Source organism: Chlamydotis macqueenii, chromosome 3 (genome assembly GCF_036417535.1).
Source record: "Chlamydotis macqueenii isolate bChlMac1 chromosome 3, bChlMac1.mat, whole genome shotgun sequence".
Taxonomy (NCBI): domain Eukaryota; kingdom Metazoa; phylum Chordata; class Aves; order Otidiformes; family Otididae; genus Chlamydotis; species Chlamydotis macqueenii.
This window is the reverse complement of record NC_141558.1, coordinates 102,343,203-102,355,625: the sequence shown is the minus strand read 5'-3', so window position 1 is coordinate 102,355,625 and position 12,423 is coordinate 102,343,203. Positions and strand designations below refer to the sequence as shown.

At 42.7% G+C, this 12,423-nt stretch overlaps 1 long non-coding RNA gene across 1 annotated transcript; it reads right to left on the bottom strand.

Moving 5' to 3' along the window:
• Positions 1-1,153: 1,153 nt before the first annotated feature.
• On the bottom strand, positions 1,154-7,676 carry LOC147601380 (uncharacterized). Its single transcript, XR_015258158.1, has 4 exons — positions 7,541-7,676; positions 4,535-4,706; positions 3,604-3,782; positions 1,154-2,706 (listed from the first exon to the last, which is right to left on the bottom strand). It is a non-coding gene; the product is annotated as an uncharacterized LOC147601380 (long non-coding RNA).
• Positions 7,677-12,423: the final 4,747 nt, after the last annotated feature.

The following is a 12,423-nucleotide window of genomic DNA, read 5'->3' as shown; positions in this document are numbered from 1 at the left end:
GCAAAATGTTCCTCTTTTATGTCCTCTTCTCTCAGAGAGATATATTTATTAACCAAATAAAGGGGCAAGTAAGACATTCTTCCACATACACCTGCCCTGAAAAGGACAAAAAACTGAACAGCACGTGGAAATGTTAATCGTGTTGTTCAATGCACTTCTGGAAGGAGTTCAGATATGACAGTGCTAAGTATGGCACAAACACTTGAATAAATTGTACCATGAAGACCAAATCCAAGCAAACATGAAGGGAAGGGATTTTTTTTAAACATCCTGAACATACTGGGTTTTCTTTGGTTAGCATCAACTGAATTAAAATATATGGAAACCAACTGGGAAGTACTAGCTTTCTATTATAGATTAAGCCCCCTTACCCCTGCAATTAAAGAAAGTGCTTTTTCCACTTCACCAATCCTTCAACAAAAGCAAAGATAGAACTCAATATTCTTGATAGGTCTTGGATAAAGTGAAGACAGGAAACAAAACCTTTCAGACTGGTTTTATGGGCTGGAAAGAAACAGAGCTGCACATCTTGTCTTTTTTCAACTCTTAATGGCACAGCATGACTTCTGGCGAAGTCTACTGAAGCCAATGGAGTTGTACCAGGGATTGTTCTGGCTCATGCTCTGAAACTGCCAGTAAATAAAAGGCCAGATCCATATTTCTTCCCTGTTTTATGTTAAACACCTTCTTGCATATGACAATAGGAGAGGGAAGGAATCTTCCTCTCATGCATTTTCACATAGCTTCCTACAAGCAGAGAAACATCGAGGTTTGCCAAAAGTTCAGCCTGGTCTCTCAGAACAGGAGTGGTGCAGGGCTGTGAGTGACCTGCACCAGGCAGAGCATCTGCCCTCAGCTGTTTCTTGACCAGGAGTAGATGGGAGCCAGGAACCAGACTATCTGTTTCCTGATCTGCGGATGCGGTGCATGATCACACAGTGCACCTTTCTCAGTGCCTGTGACCATTTAGCTCATACTTGTTGTGGTTTAGCCCCACTTGGGACTAAGCCCTATGCAATCACTCACTCACCCTCCTCACCCTCTGAGGGAACGAGTGAGAGGTAACGTAGCAAAAGTCTCGAGGTTCAAGATAAGGACAGGGAGAGATCATCCAAGTTATTGTTACAGGCAAAACAGATTTGACTTAGGGAAACCAATTGAATTTATTAACAATAAAATCAAAGCAGAATAATGAGAAAGGAAAAAAGCCAACAAACTTTTCCCCACCCCTCCCCTCTTCCCAGGCTTAACTTCATTCTGGATTATCTCCTCCTCCTCCCCTCTGAGCAGCACAAGGGGGGAATAGGCAATGGGGGTTATGGTCAGTTCATCATACATGATTTTCCACCACTCCTTCCTCCTCAGGGGAAGAACTCCTCACATTCCTCCCCTGCCACAGTGTGCGGTCCCTCCCATAGGCTACAGTCCTTCACGAACTGCTCTGATGTGGGTCGTTTTTCCATGGGGTGCAGTTCCTCCAGAACAGCTGCCCCAGCGGGCCACCCACGGGCCACAGCCTCCTTCAGGCATCTGCCTGCCCCAGCACGGAGTCCTCCACGGGCTGCAGGTGGATCTCTGGTCCTCTGTGGACCTCCATGGACTGCAGAGGGGCAGCCTGCTCCACCATGGTCGTCACCACAGGCTGCAGGGGAATCTTGTCAAGAACAACTTTACCCCTTCCCCTCCTTCTTCACTGACCTTGGCATCTGCAGCTGCTCCTCTTACAAGCAATTCCTCACAAAAGGACTCAGGCAGATGTCTCTCATGTTCTCTCACATATTCTCTCTTCTCTTTTCTATCAGCTGGGCCAGACCAAGCTCGGACAGACACCTGGTAGGAGGTCAAAGGGCAAAGCCTGCAAGGCCCGCATCCCCCCTGCCTCTGCCTACACTTTTGTTTTATTTTCCCCTTCATAAATACCTTATCACAGAGGCGTTACCACCATCATGGACTGGCTTGGCCCTGGCCAGCCGCAGGTCCACCCTGGAGCTGGCCAGGTCCAGGAGACAAAGGGGAACTTTCTAGCAGCTCCTCGCAGAAGTTGCCACTGAAACCCCCCCACCCTGCTACACAAAACCAGCATGATACTGAATAAAAATCAGCTGTACACACCGTCTCTCATTCCAAAATAAACATTCACAGGAGTGTAATATTAATGGATACCATCTATTCACCTAGGAGATACTGTGTCACTGCTTCTAAAATGTTGCTTTTTTTTTTTTTTTAAATATGATTTCTGACTGACTGGAAAGCAAAGCGGCACCTGATCTTTAAGAAAAGGATCGAGAAGCAACAAAAGGAGTTTAACTTCCAAAGTTTGTGTAGTAGCAATCCTGTGGGCTTTTGGGGGCAAGAGTGCCATTACAGTTCCAGAAACATTGGGAGTGGCACACTGCCTGAAATAACTGTAAGAGGCAGCAGAACAAGAGTGAACTTTCAGCACCTGAGATTTATGTGTCAAAAATGCCTCAGCCCTTGTACATGTTTTATGAGCGTTAAAATAGAAAGCACAGTCCCTATGTCTCAGGTGGTGAATGAGCAATACTTCTATAAGATTTAGCTCTTTGCAGGCAGTTCTTGAAATTCCTTAAACCCTTGAAATTATGAGTGATTGCTCCGGAGGGGTGTAAAGTCTATATCTGGACTTCAGGTTGAGTTGCAGTTGTTGGCTGTAATTGCAGTGGAATTTTTGGTGCCAGAGAGATCCTAGGAGGCAGTGGGGAAAAAGGAGAGAAAACAGAAAGCCAGTTGTATTTTGAAGCACAGTTGCTTAATAAACATGCTTTTCCAATAAAGAAGTCTGGGAACCTCTTCTGCTATACTGTGCCAGTGTGGGTAGGTCTGTGTTTACACATGGAGGCTCGGCAGTATGGATGCTTGACTCACCAAATGTACAGTATAAACTCTACAATCTGCTGAATGTGCCAAGTTGAAAGGCAGATTTTGTCAGCTTTGCTCCTGATGAGTCGGACTGTGCTCTGCAGGCAGCACCTGACGACTTGAGAAGGAAATTACTGCACAACGGAGGAAGGTTGTCAGTGTCGACCAAAACAACCACGGTTTTTTTTTTTAAACTGCTAATGTGGACAGAGCTCCCTTAAAAGAAGGAAATTTTTCTATGGTCTTCGAAGACTCTTTCATTTTCATTTGTTTCCCATGTCTATCTCATTTTAAGCAAGCACCTGCTTGCCAGTAACCTTTTGCAGCTGTATTCTTAAAAACCCCATATACAACACTTGTCACAGGCATGCTGCTCTGGCTATAACAGAGCTCATGACCATGCAGATACTCATTTTTAGAGCAGGATAGTACTCCAGGAGCTGTTCTTTCAGCTGCATGCGTGGGCTCAACTAGAGAATATGCAGGCTAAAAGAGGAGGGAGGGCTCAATTAACTGTCTCCAGAGAGCCTAATGTACTCAATTGCACCCATTTATGGCAAGTTTCTCCGAGGTTAAACAGGAAATCTTTTCCACAGTTTTATTCAAGCTCTTCAGTAGAATTTTATGGAGAATTAGATCTGTAGTTCAGCATTTTAAATAGTAATTTAAGTTCTAATTTTAAGAATACAATGTTGGTTTTAGCTCTATTAAGACCTATAGTACCTTTCCTTAGGACTCCTTATTTCTGGAAAATGTGAAGGTCTGTTAACTGAAGGCATGGAGAATCCTAATTAAAAAAATTCTTGTCTTGCTGGTTTACCTGAGGTGCAGAGGAGGGGTTCACGCAGTGTGACTTCACCACAACTGTGAGTGATCCTTGCTTAGAATGTTAGGATGACATTCTGGGCATATTCCAGAAAGCATAGAAAGACAGTTAATGAATAGCATTTATTTCTCCTTAATGGGATACATAAAAAGAAACTAAGTTCAGGCTTCATCTCCCCGGGTCCCAGATGGAGGAGAGAAGACATCCACCTTGCCTACTTCATCTCTCCTGAGTCCCTGGGAACCCAAAGTCCAGTTACGGTCAGTTCTGCAGCAAATGTTTTTGACTGACTAGTGTGTGCATACCTTTTTATTTTGCCTGATCTGCACATCAAGTTTCTTCATCTATGTTTTTTCAGACAGTAACAGTTTCTCAAGCATCTTTGCAAATCTGATGGCATGCCCTTTCGTTTTCATGAGGTGATCAGCAAAGGAGATACCTCAATTAATGATCATCCTCTCACTCCTGTATGCAGGGGAACACACATGTTTGGGCCCTTTCCTGACTGAGACTCTTGCTGTGGAAAAAATGAGGTTTTTCTTGCATGTAGAAGTGTAAGTTATTCTTAGATCTAAAGGCCTAGTAGATTCTTTATATTCAAAGAGCAAACACCGCCACTATCATTATGAATCAGTATTCCTGATGAGTCTAATTCTTTTTACTGCCATTACAGCAGATGCTTACATATCTATCCTCAGTGGCCAAATCAATCTTCCGAAAATCCTCATAAATATTGCAGGAAGAATACTAGATATTATAACAGCATCTTCTGGCCTTGGCAGGAGAAGATAGAGCTGCTCCTTCAAGTCAGCTTTCCAGATGGCTTACCTGCAAAGCCTAGGAGGACATCAGATATGGATCCCTTGCTGAACACTGCTGTTATACAGGCAGATATTCACAGTGACAGCGTATTTCCCTGTTAACAGCCTTCAGTACAATATTTTTCTCTCTGTGGCTATGTCTCTTCTTTCAGCTTCCTCTGTCTTCAATTGTATGACCTCTGTTGTGGTAAATTGTAAACTTTGGGGACTTCTAATATGGAGAATTTCTCAGAAAACAAAGCAAGTAAACAAACAGACATGCCCTAAGAGAACCTGAAAAATAGAAAGCCTAGTGAAATAAAACATGTGGGTTGCTGAAAATAGTAGATCTTTTAAATAAGTCAGATTCATAATCTCCCAAACTAAATGGATTATCTGCAAATAGATTTCTCTTCACCTGCTAATTTCTTTCTCCCTGTCATCTATATCTTCCCTTCAGTTGTTAACCATCACCAGTGTGTCCCCTAATATGGTCATTCCTGTTTTCCAGTCTCCTCCTGGAAATCCTGTTTCCTATGGTCTTCTTCTGTACACAACAAATTACACAGAACTAGAAAAAATTATTTCCCATAAATGTGTGGGTTTCTGGCCTTAGCTTCTACCCTTCCTGCAACTGCTGGGTGTCTATCTGATCTCATGTTTCCTCTTCCCTTGTATTGGCTCTTCTCTTCTATAGCCATGAAAAACAGGAGGTCTTACAGGAACTAAAGGTTGAGACTCATATAGGAATTAATCTATGGACAGAGGGCAGGCACATTAAAATAGACATTTCCAGCCCCAGAAGGTTGTCAGCCTGTGTTGGTGAGGCTGGAAAAGGGTGGGACACGAGAAACCATGGAGTTGTTTGGCTAGGGCAAGGCAACTGCCAAGTGGCTGAGTCAAGGCCTGTTCTTAAGTCAGTTTATTGTTCCCTGTCTCCTAGACAGAACTACCTCTGAAATGCTTGGGGATCAAATAGATAGATGAAACGTTGCTATTCAGATCAATTTTTGCTTTGCATTTTCCATGTTCTTGTGTTTTTAAGTGTTTTTCAAGGCTGCCTGAAGCCTTGGATTGCGTGTTTTTGGCATGGAGTTTGAATAAGATTGAAATCTAGTTAAATAAATATAATGAGATTCTGAACCAATTGAGTTCTTCTTAAGATTTGCTCATGCTTAGCTATAATTCTATTTATAGAAGACTTGTAAGGATTAGCACACAGCAGCCCAAGAGAAGCGCACATGTTGTGAGACAGCAGTATGCTTTAGGTCCCATAGGTGCTGCTGTTGGGAGATTTTCTGTCTCAGTATCTTTTTGTTTTGCTGTGTTTTCTTTCAGTCAAATGGGGGCCTTTGCAGGTGCCAATACTGTTTTCAGAAAGTAATCTTACCCAGTGTCCTCCTACAGCATGAAAGCACAGCACACATAGCAGGTGGGGTTTACAAGGGCATGACACTATGTGAAGCAAAAAGCATTTGATCCCTCTCTTTATATATCTTTAATAAGAAGAAACATAATTTGAAAGCAGAGCATGGATTCAAAGGAGATCAATTACTGTCTCCTGTTTAACTCAGTGTGTACCAAGGCCTATGTGTTTGGAAAGTCCATCCAATTTAGGATGTGGCACAGCTGGATGAATACAAGGACATAATGTATATCCAGTGGGTCTTATAAAAGCCACTCTAAGTTCCAGTGACCTCAACCAAATCTCCCTCTGCCACAGCCAAATGGCTTTGAATCATCACTGCCTAGTGACATTGCAGTTGGGCAGAGAGTTAATTCACCAGAGTTCAAATAATGATGAATCAGCATTGGACATTATCAGGGCAAAAATAATATTTTAATTTTGTTGAACCAGGGTGCTCATCATTAACTGAATAACTGATTGTGTCACCCCGTAGTGCCACTATAGCATGGTTGTAAAGAGCAGAGGACCCACGATGTTTAGGTTTGTGTTTTCTCATACTGCTGCATACGTGTCCCTTTCTCCCCATGCTGCACTGCCTACAACCTGATTCATTTTCCAGCGCTATTGTCTTCCCTTGGAACTGAATCCCTTCTTCTTCTTGTAATTCTTGTGTTTCCAAGTGTGTCTCTAGGACTGGATGGACAATGTTGAAAGGTGCATTAGGTGGGACACTAAAATTCTAGCCAGGCCAGTTATATCTACAACCAAGGGAAAGACTAAGACTAAGGAAAGACCTGATACTATGGGTGAATGCCATGCTTTCCATGCTTACACTAGTCTTTCAAAATAGGTTAATTCAAATATTCTCATAACTTTTAAAACCAAACCCAGTTTAAACCCCCCTTGTTTAGAAATTCTTTCCACTCCTCACGAACACCATGGTTAGGAGGCAGGAGCTTCCAGTGAGGATTTTCCATCTGCTACTTGACATCTGAAAGAATTTCTTGCCATTGACAGTATGGAATCTTTACTGTTGCAATGCAATGCAATTTTAGGAATACTTTTAGGTTCCCAGTGGCTGGCCTGAAAAGATTCATGACTTCAAGTTAAATGTGTAGGCTTCTTAGGAGGTATAAAGAGCCTGTTGTCTAAGAATTAGATCCACAAAAGGCAGCATACTGAGGAGGGAAGCAGGACTTGCAACAGGAAAAGCCGGAAATGAGGTAGAGGACATAACAGTAGAGCTTTTCTCCTCGTAAGAATGCTCTAACCACCAGCACATCCTGAGCTAGGCGTACTTTCATTCTTGGGTGTTTCCTGACTTGAGCAGTGCACATAAGAGGGATGGAGGGAGGGCCCCGCCTGCCTGCATGTATGCATGTGCAACTGTGTGAACTGTCAATATTAAGGCAGACGAGCTCATAGCTGTGTATCGGGGGCCAAAGTAACTTCGTTGTAAAGACTGGAGAAAACTCTCATGGCACCTCTAGTCAGCTTAGCTGAGGTTTTAAGGATTTCACATTCAGACTGAGTCACACACAGCTGTGTGTTTGGCTCCTAAGTCTTATCCAAATCTCTTTATGAATGCAAACCAAACCCTTTCCCTGATCTACAGCATAAACCTACCTTCTCTCAAGAAGACCAATCCATGGCATGCAGTGCGGGTCAATCAACATGACTGAGGGATTTCAGATGGCATTACCAGTCACAGGATAAAGCCGCCTGAACTCAAGCAGAGTGGCAGAATGTCCATTTCATGGAAGCCATCTGTCAATCATAAAGAGGCTAGGATTACAAATCAATATTTCTCTATTAATTTCTCAAGCAGAAGAGCTGAATTAAGACTGTAGATCCAGGAAATTAGTCTGTGGAAACTGTTTTCAGTTACCATCAGTGTTATGAAATGGTGTAGGTACACTCCAAGTTACGGAACAGAATATAGTAAATAAGTAAATATTCCATGCTCTAGTTGTACCTTATTTTGCTGAAGAAACTCAAACCAAGCAAATGTGCTTCACCAGGTATGTAACCAATTTCACTATACGTATGCAAGTAGGACCCCTGCCTCATTACTGTGGCAACCTTCTAATATCCTGAAGCTTAGAGGCTAATTACATCTGTCTATAAAAGCAGCTGACCATCCCTTCTTCAGTGAGTTTATGATCTATTTCCTTGGCAGGACATTAATAATAGACTCAGTGAAACACATAGACTTTGCCAACACCTCATAAATATTTTCCATAGCAAATGCAACGCAGTTGATATATATTTATAGTTACGGGTGCGATGGCATATAGCATTCAGTATTTCTTGTTAATGGTCCTCCTTATTTCTTTCTATTTTTCCTAGCCTTCATTAAAATCTGCATTTCATAAAAAGGAGCAAAAAGCCAGCCTGAAAACAGCATAAACCAACAACTTGCTACTCATAAATTTCAAAACATTCTCACGGTTCAAAGCCTCTTTACATGGGGACCATTTTAAGTCTTATTGTCTCAGTCTGTGGCTGATCATAATCCTCTGTCCTGGTATTTATTTTCCAAGAGCAACACTCCTCTTCTGTAAATCAGAGTTTCCACCCTAAGTGAACCTACTGACAAATCTTGTGGGACAAGATCCCTCTTTCTTTGAAAAAGCACGGCTCCTTGTACTCCTTAGTAAACTTACAAAGGTCAGTGGAACAAGGCCCAGGCCCCCACTGGTTCCCTGGGGTCAGAGTAAGGCCCATAGCCCACAGAAGAGCTTTTCCATTCCAGCATACTGATGAGGAAGGCAAGTTGTATATTCATCAAATGGCCTATCTAAACAGAGAATTAAATAAAAAAAAAAACCCCATAGTAACAATAAGTCTATATTTTTAAACCAAGAGCTTGTATGTGGTTTCAAATTTTTTTCATTCATTTAGTCATGGCAAAATAATTCCTCCTAATAATGTTGAAAGAACGGATAAAGGCAAGCAGGAGGCTGTAAGTAATGGATGTCTAGGAAAGCTGTCTTAAAAACAAGTACACCTGTGAGGAACAATTGGCACACTGTTGGGACTTTATGGATAATTACATTACACAGGCTCTCATAATGTCAGATGTAATATAATAAATAAGCTGCTCACTTTGGTGTTCCCTATAGTCAGCTAGAGGTATCTGGAAGATAACTCTTCGTTTTTCTGGTTTGTGTAAAAATTATGTCTTTTTGTCAGGAGCTCTTTGCTTTGCAGGGCACCACACAGCCCAGTGGTTGCTAGTCACAGTTGTAATTAGATTATATCAAACTGGCAGTGTTGAAACACCGGTGCCCACGTTGCCTCACTCAGCTCTAACTCCTGAGCTCCTCCAAAGCACTGAGCTTGCCATAATGAATCCTGCTGAGGATGATGGTGGTGATGGGAGGCAGGTGAGTACAGACACTACCCTTGGAGGTGTTAAATACACCAGTCATTGCCCCTTACCCTGAGGTTGCATTCTGTAGTTGGAGGTACTCTGCACCTTGCAGAGGGTATTCAGGACCTTGTAAGACTGGCTGTCTAACCTATTATTTTCCTATGGAACCAATTAAATACTGCTGGGATTTTTTTTTTTTAAGCAATATATGGATATTGATCACAAAATAGAGTTTAAAAATAGAGGGAGGTAGATTTAGATTAGATATTAGAAAAAAAAAATTATCATGAGGGGGTGGAACACTGGAACAGGTTGCCCGGAGAGGTGGTTGATACCCCATCCCTGGAAACATTCAAGGCCAGGTTGGATGAGGCTCTGAGCAACCTGATCTGGTTGAAGATGTCCCTGTTTGTTGCAGGGAGGTTGGAGTAGATGACCTTTAAAGGTCCCTTCCAACCCTCATGATTCTATTATTCTAAAAAATGAATCCCATTGGGAAATACATACAAAGTCTATTTGCATTTTGCCTTGTCCTGTGCACAAACAGCTCATCAGGTCTCTCAGGAAAGCATCAAGGGAAAAGAAGTGTCAGCTTTTGAGCTGGTGTAAGCAAGTAATTTTGTTGGAGAGACAAATCTCAGGTTTATACTTCTCACTTTATCCTCCCCTGCATGTCCCAGTGTTGGTTATCCATGATAAAAAGGTGTTGTTGGTCAGGCCTGGGCTCATCTGGGCTCTCCTTCTCATCTGGGTGCTAAAGGCAGGCTCCTGAAGGGCTGCCTATCACCACAGGAAGGAAAGTACAGCATCCAGCTTCAGCTGGAGGTCAGCCAGTGTGTGTTGATGCTTGAACTACTGCCCAGACACACACACGCAAAAGACAGAATCTGGGAGCAGAGGCTGGGGTAGATTTCCTCTACAGTGCTCCCTGCTCACACAAGACAGTGCTGGCAAAATGATGAGCACCATTTGCGTGGTCTTGTTCTCCCAGCTTCTCCAACATAGTCTAAATGGTCATGCTCCCATGAGGTGGAGGATTAGCTCCTTCCTGTCCAATGTCTCTATCTCTTTGAAAATACGGTGCTGAGTCTGATCGATTATAAATAAGCTGGACACTTAAGCACGGAGTACTTCACTGCATTTACGGATACAGCCTGAAGCAAGTGGATTTTTCAAGCAGCTGGATGAGGAGAGTTCTGCTGAGGTTTTATTGGTTGGAGCTTTTTTGCTAGTGTGGTTTTTTTTTAATTCATCCCCCCAACTAAACCTACAAGCCAAGTGCCAGTGAATCGAGCAGGTCTGCAAAAGGAGAAAGCTCCCACTTCGCCTAATATTTACCAGGAACACAATCTTGCTCTAGGCTTTTCTGCTAGTTATCTGAGGAAGAGAGCAAAATAAATGTCGCCATCTTTCAGAGTCTGCTTGAGGAGCCAATCTTTTTATGTTGTAATGACATGTGCATTTGATAAGGATATAGAGTATTCTGAGGAGAGTAAATCTACACCCTTATCTTAGAGACATTTAGAATGAAGATTTCATTTAATTGTGGCTCACTGCTGAGCACAATTTACCAAAATGGCAGTAAACTGCTATTGAACTGTAACATCTAAAGATGTCTAAGTGCTTGGATAATTTGTGGGTTTTTTTTCCTTTGGAAGATAGTAATAAAATAGCTAAAAATAGGAAGGAAAGATAGCAGCAGGGCCTTCAAAGCAAAGAAAGAAGTGGTCACATACTCAGGGTCTCTAATACAAGCATCACCCCCAAAAGTGGTACACCTGGACCCCTTTTGTTGACAGAGCCATTGTAACACAACGACCATTATAAATAAATAAAATGATGAGCTAGTATCACAGTAAGATGCAAACAGGCACTGCTGGTGCCTTTTTAAATTTGTGAGCCCTCTAAGAAATTTCCCATAGGTAAGATATGGGCTTAGCTTTCCTTAATTTGGTTTCACAAACTCCTTAAAAGTAGTGCATGACACCCCCCCCACCCTCCGCCTCTTCCACAGCCAGAGGTAAAAAACAATGGTTGCAGTTGCACAGGATTTGTGTCCACAGATGAACCCTTTTCTTGTCCCTTATTGCAACTCGGAGGGTCTTGATTCTGCACTGGCGGCGCTGGGAGCTCCCTTTGATCCCTGCCCATTAGTGAAAGATCCCTGGGAAATGAGACCAACACCGCTGACCTGCCTGTGATGATTATTTGGCTGTAATAACTGAGCCCTACAGGACTGACAGAATCATTTTTGTGTCCTAAGTGTCCTCAGTGGAGCATTTGGTTCAAAATGGCTCAGAAAAGATGTAGGTCAATGGAGCTGACAGGGTGCTGTTTAAATATAAAATGCAGAAGAGGCAATCCACACCGAGGCCTAGCAGAGTGGGCCTCAGCTTTGAAGTGCAATGACAAGGAGGCATGGCATTCAAGTGACTGAAAAACTTTTGCCACCTCAGTAAGAGAAGTGGCACAAGTGATAGCTCCAAGATGTGAGAAAATCCAAACAGGCAACCAGGAAAGGAGTTCAGGAACACCACAGCCAGCAGGAACAAAGTGGCAGAAATGAAAAGGAAGATGCTGGGAAGGAAAAAGAGTCCCAAGTTTTATCCAGGCTTTTCCTTTTTATAACAACCTGGCTGGTTTGGTTTTGGTTTTTCAGTTTGTTTGGTGTGGGGTTATTTTGTTGTGGATTCACGGTTGTTTTGAGGTTTGTTTTTTTTACAGTATAATCTAGACATCATGATGTAAGCTCTGATCTTTGTGTCCACTGAGTATGGCAAGCACTAGTCACAGCTGCAGCAGATTTTGTTAGGCTAAGCAATAGGTTCCTCTTACTTGGAGTGGGTAAGTGAAGGATTCCCAGCAGTCACTGCTTTGCAGGTATGAAGCATGGGGAGCAGAGATTTGATAGACTGCAGTGTCACAACAGCAGTGCTGAGCTATGTGCTTACAGTGATTAAGTAAATTGGCACCTGGGTAACGTTTATCAAGGGTATTATGTTGAAGCACAATCCTAGGGCTGTGGACATGGACCTGTTGCAGCAAGTCCAGAGGAGGGCCACAAAGATGACCAGAGGGCCGTGAAGACGATTAGAGGGCTGGAGCACCTCTCCTATGAGGACAGGCTGAGAGA